The sequence below is a fragment of the Pseudophryne corroboree genome, chromosome 2 (genome assembly GCF_028390025.1).
Source record: "Pseudophryne corroboree isolate aPseCor3 chromosome 2, aPseCor3.hap2, whole genome shotgun sequence".
Lineage (NCBI taxonomy): Eukaryota > Metazoa > Chordata > Amphibia > Anura > Myobatrachidae > Pseudophryne > Pseudophryne corroboree.
This window is the reverse complement of record NC_086445.1, coordinates 557,804,066-557,816,310: the sequence shown is the minus strand read 5'-3', so window position 1 is coordinate 557,816,310 and position 12,245 is coordinate 557,804,066.

The window sequence follows — 12,245 nt, the reverse complement described above, 5'->3', positions numbered from 1 at the left end:
CGGCGATTACTTTCCCTCATTGAAAGCGCATATACTGCTTGCTTATCACAGAGATGAAGGCAGCATTTGTACTGCACATGTGCGTCAAGAAATTGCATCCAGATGAGGGAAGTGGGGTTTGCAGCAGTTGGTTCACATGGATGTTTCACCCCTTATTAAATTTCAATTTGCTACAATATCTGAGCATTGTTTAGGTGCTTTGGGTCCAGATAGTGCAGCCTATGGCACATGTTCTTTCTAGATAGGCACTGCTATTTGCACCAACAGTGCGGAATTGCCTCTATCTGGCATTCAAGCTGTTGCTATGGTAGATGTAGGTCTAAGTTCCACATATAAGTCATATGTTGGGTGTGAAAAGTTGTAGTTGTAATCCCTGCATCAATCCGTAAGAGTTGTTTGCCCATTATGGTTAGTGGTGGGAAGAGATGTTTAATTTTTCCTCTACAAATCGCACTCAAACGGAGTTCAGGGGAGTTTTTTTTCTTTTCTTCAGTTACCCTTCCCTGCCCTTGCTAGGTGCTAGGATCTTTTCATGTTTTCATCATGTTGCATGCCTTTGGGGTCTGATTTAGATGCAGGATTGATCAGTGCTGCAGCTTGGGTATCAGCAGATCTTAAAAGTTATGTTAATACAGCAGGAGGTGGCAATGGCAGTGGCAGCGCCAGCACATGCACAGCACATACTTGGGATATTTTTCACAAAAAATACCCCAGAAAGGCTGCGGAGTTGCTTTCTTGCAAGCTCTGACTCTGCATGCGATAATTAATACATCCATGCGATGTAATCAATTATTGAACTGCGGATTGGGGCGATTTTAGTAGTGATGATCGGGTTCGGTTTCCGAGAAACCGAACCCCCCCCGAGCTTTACCTTTTTTACACGGGTCCGAGCCATACTCGGATTCTCCCGTATGGCTCGGTTAACCCGAGCGCGTCCGAACGTCATCATCCCGCTGTCGGATTCTCGCGAGATTCGGATTCTATAAGCAGCCGCGCATCGCCGCCATTTTCACACGTGCATTGGAGATGATAGGGAGAGGACGTGGCTGGCGTCCTCTCCGTTTAGTAGAAGACAGTTGATTTGATTGCTTGTGCTTGTTTATTACTATAATTGTGGGGAGGATTGGGGAGCAGCTGTTAGGAGGAGTACAGTGCAGAGTTTAGTTTTTATCCGTTCTCTGCCTGAAAAAAACGCTCTATACCATATATCTGTGCTCAGTGTGCTGCATGATATATCTGTGCTGAGTGCTCACACTGCTTAATTGTGGGGACTGGGGAGCAGCTATAGCAGGAGTACAGTGCAGAGTTTTGCTGACAGTGACCACCAGTATACGTTTGTCTGCCTGAAAAACACTCCATATCTGTGCTCACAGTGTGCTGCTTTATTGTGGGGACTGGGGACCACCAGTATAATTAATATTATATAGGAGGAGTACAGTGCAGAGTGCACTGCTGTACCTACGTCTGTGTCGTCATCCATTAAGTATACTATCCATCTACATTCCTATACCTGTGGTGCATTTTAGTTTAGCAGTTTGCTGACAGTGTCCACCAGGTCCAGTATACTGTACATAGCAGTACGTAGGCCACTGCTGTACCTACCTCTGTGTCGTCACTCGTCATCCATTAAGTATACTATCCATCCATCTACATTGTATACCTGTGGTGCCTTTTTTTTAGACTAGTTTAGCAGTTTGCTGACAGTGTCCACCAGGTCCAGTATACTGTATATAGCAGACCGGTAGGCCACTGCTGTACCTACCTCTGTGTCGTCACTCGTCATCCATTAAGTATACTATCCATCCATCTACATTGTATACCTGTGGTGCCTTTTTTTTAGACTAGTTTAGCAGTTTGCTGACAGTGTCCACCAGGTCCAGTATACTGTATATAGCAGTACGGTAGGCCACTGCTGTGTACCTACCTCTGTGTCGTCACTCGTCATCCATTAAGTATACTATTATCCATCCATCTACATTGTATACCTGTGGTGCCTTTTTCTTAGACTAATTTAGCAGTTTGCTGACAGTGTCCACCAGGTCCAGTATACTGTATATAGCTGTACGGTAGGCCACTGCTGTGTACCTACCTCTGTGTCGTCACTCGTCATCCATTAAGTATACTATCCATCTACATTGTATACCTGTAGTGCCTTTTTCTTAGACTAGTTTAGCAGTTTGCGGACAGTGTCCACCAGGTCCAGTATACTGTATATAGCAGTACGGTAGGCCACTGCTGTGTACCTACCTCTGTGTCGTCACTCGTCATCCATTAAGTATACTGTCACGATCCGGGTATCTGGACGCCATTTCTTACCCATCAGATGCCTCCTAAGGCTGGCTCAGCGCTCCAGGACCGGATCCCATCTGTTATCCTAATGTTCACATTCCTGCATCCTCTCCTGTCTCTCTGAGACGCTGTCACAGTAACGCCTTATTACATCTGGCATGGCGTCTCCCGCGGCCTCCGCCGCCGTCCCTGAGCTTCTGCATGCAGAGTGTCAGAGTGGCGATTACGTCAGCCGCGGCCTCCGCTGTGTCCGCGTGGTTGGATGTGCACTTGTCAGCCTGGCGTCTCCTGTCTCCAGTGGCCGGCGCCGCCATTACTGTTTTCATTACCACATGGATTACAAACCAAACTTCCCTCCAAGTGTCTGCATGGGCGCAGCCATCTTGGATTCTGTCAGCTGATCATTTCCTCCAATCTGTTGTCAGTATTTTTAATCTGCATAATTGCCAAGCCAATCCCTTCCTTGCTGCAGGTATAAATACACTGTGCCTGAGCAAGGAAGGCGTCAGTGCTTTGGTTGTCAAACCTAGTTCCTGTTTGTCTCTCTCCTGTGATTGTCTTCCAGGTTCCAGCTCCTGTCTCAAGACTTCCACCATAGAGACCCGCACCAGCATTCCACCTGCGGTGTAGCCTGACTCTCCAATCCATTGTGGATTCATCTGTTTCCAGCTACAACATTACCTGCTTCCAGCTCAGCTTCCAGCAGAGTACAGCTTCCCTTAAAGGGCCGGTGTCCTTTCTACACTTTACCACTCTCCACCGGTATTATTATTTCTCCGCTCTCAAGTTCTACATTTCAGTTCATATTTCATCGCTCCCAAGTTCATTTATTATTTGACTGGTTCCAGCCAGTATCCACTCCGTGCTAACAACAGTCTGGTTCCAGCCAGTATCCACAGCAGCTGTTTTATCTTCAGCAACCCAGCTTTTCCTGGAACACCAGCTGGCACAATCCTGGGTTATCTCCATTGCTACAGTCGGGCCTGGTAAGGACTTTCCATCTAGAAGATCATAAGAACTATCTCACACTACCAGTGCCCTGTGGCTCCTGCCATCCTGTAGTACCCAGGAACTGTATTTATTCTTTGCTGACTTTTACGTTTTCTTTTACTGCTGCTGTGTTGCGGAGTTGTCATAATAAACATCATTGACTTTTATCCAAGTTGTCGTGGTCACGCCTTCGGGCAGTTATTATTCATGTTACTTACATGTCCAGGGGTCTGATACAACCTCCCAGGTTCCGGTACATCTCAGCCCCTACAACTGAGGCTGCCTCCCGTCAGCTCAGGCCCTCAGCTGTGACAGTAAGCACTGACCTAATGAATCCAGCCGGAGACCAGGATCAAGCGGCCAGGCCGATGCAAGAACCGGCAGCCCGACTAGAACATCAGGAGGCTGCACAGGGCCACATCGTCCGCTGTCTCCAGGATCTCTCTACTCGGCTGGATGGGATTCAGACAACTCTCCGTGGATCAGGCGCGTCTGGTGCGTCAACCACAGTGACTCCAGCTATAACCCCACCCACCTTACCCATTTCTGCTCCACGTCTTCATCTTCCAACGCCAGCAAAATTTGACGGATCTCCAAGATTTTGCAGGGGATTTCTCAACCAGTGTGAGATTCAGTTTGAGCTACAACCTGGCAATTTTCCCAGTGACCGTACAAAAATTGCCTACATTATTTCTCTTCTCAGTGGCTCAGCCCTTGATTGGGCATCACCGTTATGGGAGAGGTCCGACACCCTGCTATCTTCCTACACTGCCTTCGTGTCAACATTCAGGCGCATCTTCGACGAGCCAGGCCGGGTAACCTCAGCTTCATCCGAGATTCTCCGTTTACGCCAGGGGTCACGTACTGTAGGACAATATCTGATACAGTTCCAGATCCTGGCATCCGAACTGGCATGGAACGACGAGGCCCTGTATGCTGCATTCTGGCATGGCTTATCTGAGCGTATTAAAGATGAGTTAGCTACCAGAGACTTACCTTCTAAGTTAGATGAGCTAATCTCACTCTGCACGAAAGTTGATTTACGTTTCAGAGAGAGAGCAACTGAGCGTGGAAGATCATCTGCTCCAAAATCTTCTGCTCCTCCTCCTCGTCAACTGTCACCATCTAAAGATGAGCCCATGCAACTTGGCCGTTCCCGTTTAACTCCTGCTGAGCGCCGAAGACGCCTCTCCGAGTTTCTCTGTCTCTATTGTGCAGCTCCGTCTCACACCATTAATGCCTGTCCCAAACGTCCGGGAAACTCCAAATCCTAGCTCGCCAAGGAGAGGGCCGGCTAGGAGTAATGATCTCCTCTCCATCTCCTCAAGATTGTAATCTCCCAGTCTCGCTTCAAGTTGCTCAACGTTATCGGAACGTCATTGCCCTCCTTGATTCCGGAGCAGCTGGGAACTTTATTACCGAAGCCTATGTTAAACGGTGGTCCCTACCCACCGAGAGACTTCCTTCGTCCATTTCTTTAACTGCCGTGGATGGCAGCAAAATTTTTGATGCAGTTATTTCTTTAAGGACTCTACCAGTTCGTCTGAGAGTGGGAGTTCTTCATTCCGAACTTATTTCTTTTTTAGTGATTCCAAGAGCCACACATCCTGTGGTCCTGGGCCTTCCATGGCTCCGTCTTCACAATCCTACAATTGATTGGACGACTACACAAATCCTGGCATGGGGTTCCTCCTGTGCTGAGACATGTTTGTTTAAAGTATTGCCTGTCTGTTCTTCCTCCCCCAGGTCGTCTGATGTTCCACCTCCTCCATATCAAGATTTCACGGATGTGTTCAGTAAAGCTTCTGCTGATATCCTTCCTCCTCATAGAGAATGGGACTGTCCGATTGATCTCGTTCCAGGGAAGGTTCCACCTCGAGGCCGAACTTATCCGTTGTCTCTGCCTGAGACGCATTCTATGGAGGAATATATTAAAGAGAACCTAGCAAAGGGGTTCATTCGACCTTCTTCTTCTCCAGCCGGCGCAGGCTTCTTTTTTGTAAAAAAGAAAGATGGTGGTCTGCGGCCGTGCATCGACTACAGAGGTTTGAACGACATTACCATCAAGAACCGTTATCCTTTACCCCTGATTACTGAGCTCTTTGACAGAGTTAGCGGAGCTACCATCTTTACAAAGCTGGACTTGCGAGGTGCATACAATCTCATCCGGATCCGTGAGGGTGACGAGTGGAAGACAGCCTTTAACACCCGTGACGGACATTATGAGTACCTCGTCATGCCCTTCGGATTGAGCAATGCTCCAGCTGTCTTCCAGCATTTTGTCAATGAGATCTTCAGAGACATTCTATACCGTCATGTCGTGGTCTATCTAGACGATATCCTCATTTTTGCCAACGATTTAGAGGAACATCGTTTTTGGGTTAAAGAGGTTCTGTCCCGTCTCCGTGTCAATCATCTCTATTGCAAATTAGAAAAATGCGTCTTTGAAGTCAAGTCCATTCCGTTTCTAGGGTACATTGTGTCCGGTTCCGGACTAGAGATGGATCCTGAGAAACTACAAGCAATCCAAAATTGGCCGGTACCCTTAACCCTCAAAGGGGTCCAGAGGTTCTTAGGGTTCGCCAACTATTACCGAAAGTTTATACGAGACTTTTCCACCATTGTGGCGCCTATTACTGCTTTCACTAAGAAGGGTGCTAACCCGTCCAAGTGGTCTGAAGAAGCCATGCAAGCATTTCATCTTTTAAAACAAAGGTTCATCTCTGCGCCTGTTCTGAAACAGCCTGACATCGACTCTCCTTTCATCTTAGAGGTGGATGCCTCCTCCGTTGGAGTAGGAGCGGTGTTATCTCAGAGGGCTAAAGATGGCCATTTACACCCTTGCAGTTTCTTCTCCCGGAAGTTCTCCCCAGCTGAGCGCAACTATGCCATTGGCAACCAGGAGTTGCTAGCCATCAAGCTCGCTCTAGAAGAGTGGAGGTATCTGTTGGAGGGAGCTTCTCATTCAATCACCATACTTACAGACCACAAGAACCTTTTATACCTGAAGGGCGCACAATGTCTCAACCCTCGTCAGGCCAGATGGGCACTTTTCTTTTCCAGGTTCGACTTTAAACTCCAGTTCTGTCCGGGCTCTCAGAATCGCAAGGCCGATGCCCTTTCCCGCTCATGGGAGCAAGAAAATGAGTCAGAGTCTTCAGACAAGCATCCTATTATAAATCCGTTGGCATTCTCCACGGTAGGGATGGACTCTACTCCCCCATCAGGGAAAAGTTTTGTGAAGCCGATGCTAAGGAAGAAGCTCATGCATTGGGCCCATGCTTCCCGTTTTGCCGGACATACAGGTATCCAAAAAACCCTGGAGTTTATCTCTAGGTCCTATTGGTGGCCAACTCTGAAAAAGGACGTCTTGGAGTTTATTGCATCTTGCCCAAAGTGTGCCCAACATAAAGTATCCCGCCAGTCGCCTGCGGGGCAACTGGTTCCACTATCCGTTCCCCGTCGACCATGGACCCACTTGTCGATGGATTTCATTACAGACTTACCCATGTGCAACAAGTTCAATACCATCTGGGTGGTAGTTGACCGGTTCACCAAGATGGCACACTTCATTCCTCTCACCGGTCTTCCGTCAGCTTCCAAGTTGGCTCAAGTATTCATACAAGAGATCTTCCGACTCCACGGTCTTCCTGAAGAAATTATCTCAGATCGAGGAGTTCAATTCACAGCCAAATTCTGGCGAAGTTTATGTCAAGTCCTTCAAGTCAAGCTAAAGTTTTCCACGGCTTACCATCCTCAGACCAATGGTCAAACCGAGAGGGTGAATCAGGACTTGGAGGCCTTCCTCCGCATCTATGTGTCCTCCTCTCAAGATGACTGGGTTCAATTACTTCCCTGGGCCGAGTTCTGTCATAACAACCAGTATCATTCTTCATCTGCTTCAACACCATTCTTCACTAACTTTGGATTCCACCCTAAAGTCCCTGAGTTCCAACCGCTTCCAGCAACTTCTGTTCCCGCAGTGGATATCACCTTGCATCAGTTTGCCAATATCTGGAAGAGCGTACGATCAGCTCTGCTCAAGGCATCGTTCAGGTACAATAAGTTTGCGGATAAGAAGCGTCGAGCAGTTCCTGCTCTCAAGGTGGGTGATCGGGTATGGTTATCCACGAAGAATTTGAGGTTAAGAGTTCCCAGTATGAAGTTTGCACCTCGCTATATCGGTCCTTTCAAGATTGAACAAGTCATCAATCCTGTTGCTTACAGACTTCAGTTGCCTCCCTTCTTAAAAATACCCAGGACATTCCATGCTTCCCTGTTGAAACCGCTGATCTTGAATCGGTTTCATTCCTCACTTCCTCCAACTCCGAAAGTCCAAACTCAACGAGGCGTTGAGTATGAAGTGGCCAAGATCCTGGACTCACGTCACCGTTACGGTCAACTACAGTATCTTATTGACTGGAAGGGTTACGGCCCTGAGGAACGTTCATGGACCAATGCTTCTGATGTCCATGCTCCTGCCTTGGTCCGGAGATTCCATTCCAAGTTTCCTCAAAAGCCAAAGAAGTGTCCTGGGGCCACTCCTAAAGGGGGGGGTGCTGTCACGATCCGGGTATCTGGACGCCATTTCTTACCCATCAGATGCCTCCTAAGGCTGGCTCAGCGCTCCAGGACCGGATCCCATCTGTTATCCTAATGTTCACATTCCTGCATCCTCTCCTGTCTCTCTGAGACGCTGTCACAGTAACGCCTTATTACATCTGGCATGGCGTCTCCCGCGGCCTCCGCCGCCGTCCCTGAGCTTCTGCATGCAGAGTGTCAGAGTGGCGATTACGTCAGCCGCGGCCTCCGCTGTGTCCGCGTGGTTGGATGTGCACTTGTCAGCCTGGCGTCTCCTGTCTCCAGTGGCCGGCGCCGCCATTACTGTTTTCATTACCACATGGATTACAAACCAAACTTCCCTCCAAGTGTCTGCATGGGCGCAGCCATCTTGGATTCTGTCAGCTGATCATTTCCTCCAATCTGTTGTCAGTATTTTTAATCTGCATAATTGCCAAGCCAATCCCTTCCTTGCTGCAGGTATAAATACACTGTGCCTGAGCAAGGAAGGCGTCAGTGCTTTGGTTGTCAAACCTAGTTCCTGTTTGTCTCTCTCCTGTGATTGTCTTCCAGGTTCCAGCTCCTGTCTCAAGACTTCCACCATAGAGACCCGCACCAGCATTCCACCTGCGGTGTAGCCTGACTCTCCAATCCATTGTGGATTCATCTGTTTCCAGCTACAACATTACCTGCTTCCAGCTCAGCTTCCAGCAGAGTACAGCTTCCCTTAAAGGGCCGGTGTCCTTTCTACACTTTACCACTCTCCACCGGTATTATTATTTCTCCGCTCTCAAGTTCTACATTTCAGTTCATATTTCATCGCTCCCAAGTTCATTTATTATTTGACTGGTTCCAGCCAGTATCCACTCCGTGCTAACAACAGTCTGGTTCCAGCCAGTATCCACAGCAGCTGTTTTATCTTCAGCAACCCAGCTTTTCCTGGAACACCAGCTGGCACAATCCTGGGTTATCTCCATTGCTACAGTCGGGCCTGGTAAGGACTTTCCATCTAGAAGATCATAAGAACTATCTCACACTACCAGTGCCCTGTGGCTCCTGCCATCCTGTAGTACCCAGGAACTGTATTTATTCTTTGCTGACTTTTACGTTTTCTTTTACTGCTGCTGTGTTGCGGAGTTGTCATAATAAACATCATTGACTTTTATCCAAGTTGTCGTGGTCACGCCTTCGGGCAGTTATTATTCATGTTACTTACATGTCCAGGGGTCTGATACAACCTGCCAGGTTCCGGTACATCTCAGCCCCTACAACTGAGGCTGCCTCCCGTCAGCTCAGGCCCTCAGCTGTGACATATACTATCCATCCATCTACATTGTATACCTGTGGTGCCTTTTTCTTAGACTAGTTTAGCAGTTTGCTGACAGTGTCCACCAGGTCCAGTATACTGTATATAGCAGTACGGTAGGCCACTGCTGTGTACCTACCTCTGTGTCGTCACTCGTCATCCATTAAGTATACTATCCATCCATCTACATTGTATACCTGTGGTGCCTTTTTCTTAGACTAGTTTAGCAGTTTGCTGACAGTGTCCACCAGGTCCAGTATACTGTATATAGCAGTACGGTAGGCCACTGCTGTGTACCTACCTCTGTGTCGTCACTCGTCTTCCATTAAGTATACTATCCATCCATCTACATTGTATACCTGTGGTGCCTTTTTCTTAGACTAGTTTAGCAGTTTGCTGACAGTGTCCACCAGGTCCAGTATACTGTATATAGCAGTACGGTAGGCCACTGCTGTGTACCTACCTCTGTGTCGTCACTCGTCATCCATTAAGTATACTATCCATCCATCTACATTGTATACCTGTGGTGCCTTTTTCTTAGACTAGTTTAGCAGTTTGCTGACAGTGTCCACCAGGTCCAGTATACTGTATATAGCAGTACGGTAGGCCACTGCTGTGTACCTACCTCTGTGCCGTCACTCGTCATCCATTAAGTATACTATCCATCCATCTACATTGTATACCTGTGGTGCCTTTTTCTTAGACTAGTTTAGCAGTTTGCTGACATTGTCCACCAGGTCCTGCATACTGTATATAGCAGTACGGTAGGCCACTGCTGTGTACCTACCTCTGTGTCGTCACTCGTCATCCATTAAGTATACTATCCATCTACATTGTATACCTGTGGTGCCTTTTTCTTAGACTAGTTTAGCAGTTTTTCTGACAGTGTCCACCAGGTCCAGTATACTGTATATAGCAGTACGGTAGGCCACTGCTGTGTACCTACCTCTGTGTCGTCACTCGTCATCCATTAAGTATACTATCCATCCATCTACATTGTATACCTGTGGTGCCTTTTTTTTAGACTAGTTTAGCAGTTTGCTGACAGTGTCCACCAGGTCCAGTATACTGTATATAGCAGTACGGTAGGCCACTGCTGTGTACCTACCTCTGTGTCATCACTCGTCATCCATTAAGTATACTATCCATCCATCTACATTGTATACCTGTGGTGCCTTTTTCTTAGACTAGTTTAGCAGTTTGCTGACAGTGTCCACCAGGTCCAGTATACTGTATATAGCAGTACGGTAGGCCACTGCTGTGTACCTACCTCTGTGTCGTCACTCGTCATCCATTAAGTATACTATTATCCATCCATCTACATTGTATACCTGTGGTGCCTTTTTCTTAGACTAGTTTAGCAGTTTGCTGACATTGTCCACCAGGTCCTGCATACTGTATATAGCAGTACGGTAGGCCACTGCTGTGTACCTACCTCTGTGTCGTCACTCGTCATCCATTAAGTATACTATCCATCTACATTGTATACCTGTGGTGCCTTTTTCTTAGACTAGTTTAGCAGTTTTTCTGACAGTGTCCACCAGGTCCAGTATACTGTATATAGCAGTACGGTAGGCCACTGCTGTGTACCTACCTCTGTGTCATCACTCGTCATCCATTAAGTATACTATCCATCCATCTACATTGTATACCTGTGGTGCCTTTTAGTTGTGCGCAGTAAATATAGTAGTAGGCCATTGCTATTGATACTGGCATATAATTCCACACATTAAAAAATGGAGAACAAAAATGTGGAGGTTAAAGGGAAAGATCAAGATCCACTTCCACCTCGTGCTGAAGCTGCTGCCACTAGTCATGGCCGAGATGATGAAATGCCATCAACGTCGTCTGCCAAGGCCGATGCGCAATGTCATAGTAGAGAGCATGTAAAATCCAAAACACAAAAGTTCAGTAAAATGACCCAAAAATCAAAATTAAAAGCGTCTGAGCAGAAGCGTAAACTTGCCAATATGCCATTTACGACACGGAGTGGCAAGGAACGGCTGAGGCCCTGGCCTATGTTCATGGCTAGTGGTTCAGCTTCAAATGAGGATGGAAGCACTCATCCTCTCGCTAGAAAAAAAAAGACTTAAGCTGGCAAAAGCACAGCAAAGAACTGTGCGTTCTTCAAAATCACAAATCCCCAAGGAGAGTCCAATTGTGTCGGTTGCGAAGCCTGACCTTCCCAACACTGGACGGGAAGAGCTTGCGCCTTCCACCATTTGCACGCCCCCTGCAAGTGCTGGAAGGAGCACCCGCAGTCCAGTTCCTGATAGTCAAATTGAAGATGTCACTGTTGAAGTACACCAGGATGAGGATATGGATGTTGCTGGCGCTTGGGAGGAAATTGACAAGGAGGATTCTGATGGGGAGGTGGTTTGTTTAAGTCAGGCACCCGGGGAGACACCTGTTGTCCGTGGGAGGAATATGGCCATTGACATGCCTGGTCAAAATACTAAAAAAATAAGCTCTTCGGTGTGGAATTATTTCAACACAAATGCGGACAACAGGTGTCAAGCCGTGTGTTGCCTTTGTCAAGCTGTAATAAGTACGGGTAAGGACGTTAACCACCTCGGAACATCCTCCCTTATACGTCACCTGCAGCGCATTCATCATAAGTCAGTGACAAGTTCAAAAACTTTGGCTGACAGCGGAAGCAGTCCACTGACCACTAAATCCCTTCCTCTTGTAACCAAGCTCCTGCAAACCACACCACCAACTCCCTCAGTGTCAATTTCCTCCTTACCCAGGAAAGCCAATAGTCCTGCAGGCCATGTCACTGGCAAGTCTGACGAGTACTCTCCTGCCTGGGATTCCTCCGATGCATCCTTGAGTGTAACGCCTACTGCTGCTGGCGCTGCTGTTGTTGCTGCTGGGAGTCGATTGTCATCCCAGAGGGGAAGTCGGAAGACCACTTGTACTACTTCCAGTAAGCAATTGATTGTCCAACAGTCCTTTGCGAGAAAGATGAAATATCACAGCAGTCATCCTGCTGCAAAGCAGATAACTCAGGCCTTGGCAGCTGTGGTGGTGTTAAACGTGTGTCCGGTATCCACCGTTAATTCACCGGGAATTAGACAATTTATTGAGTTAGTGTGTC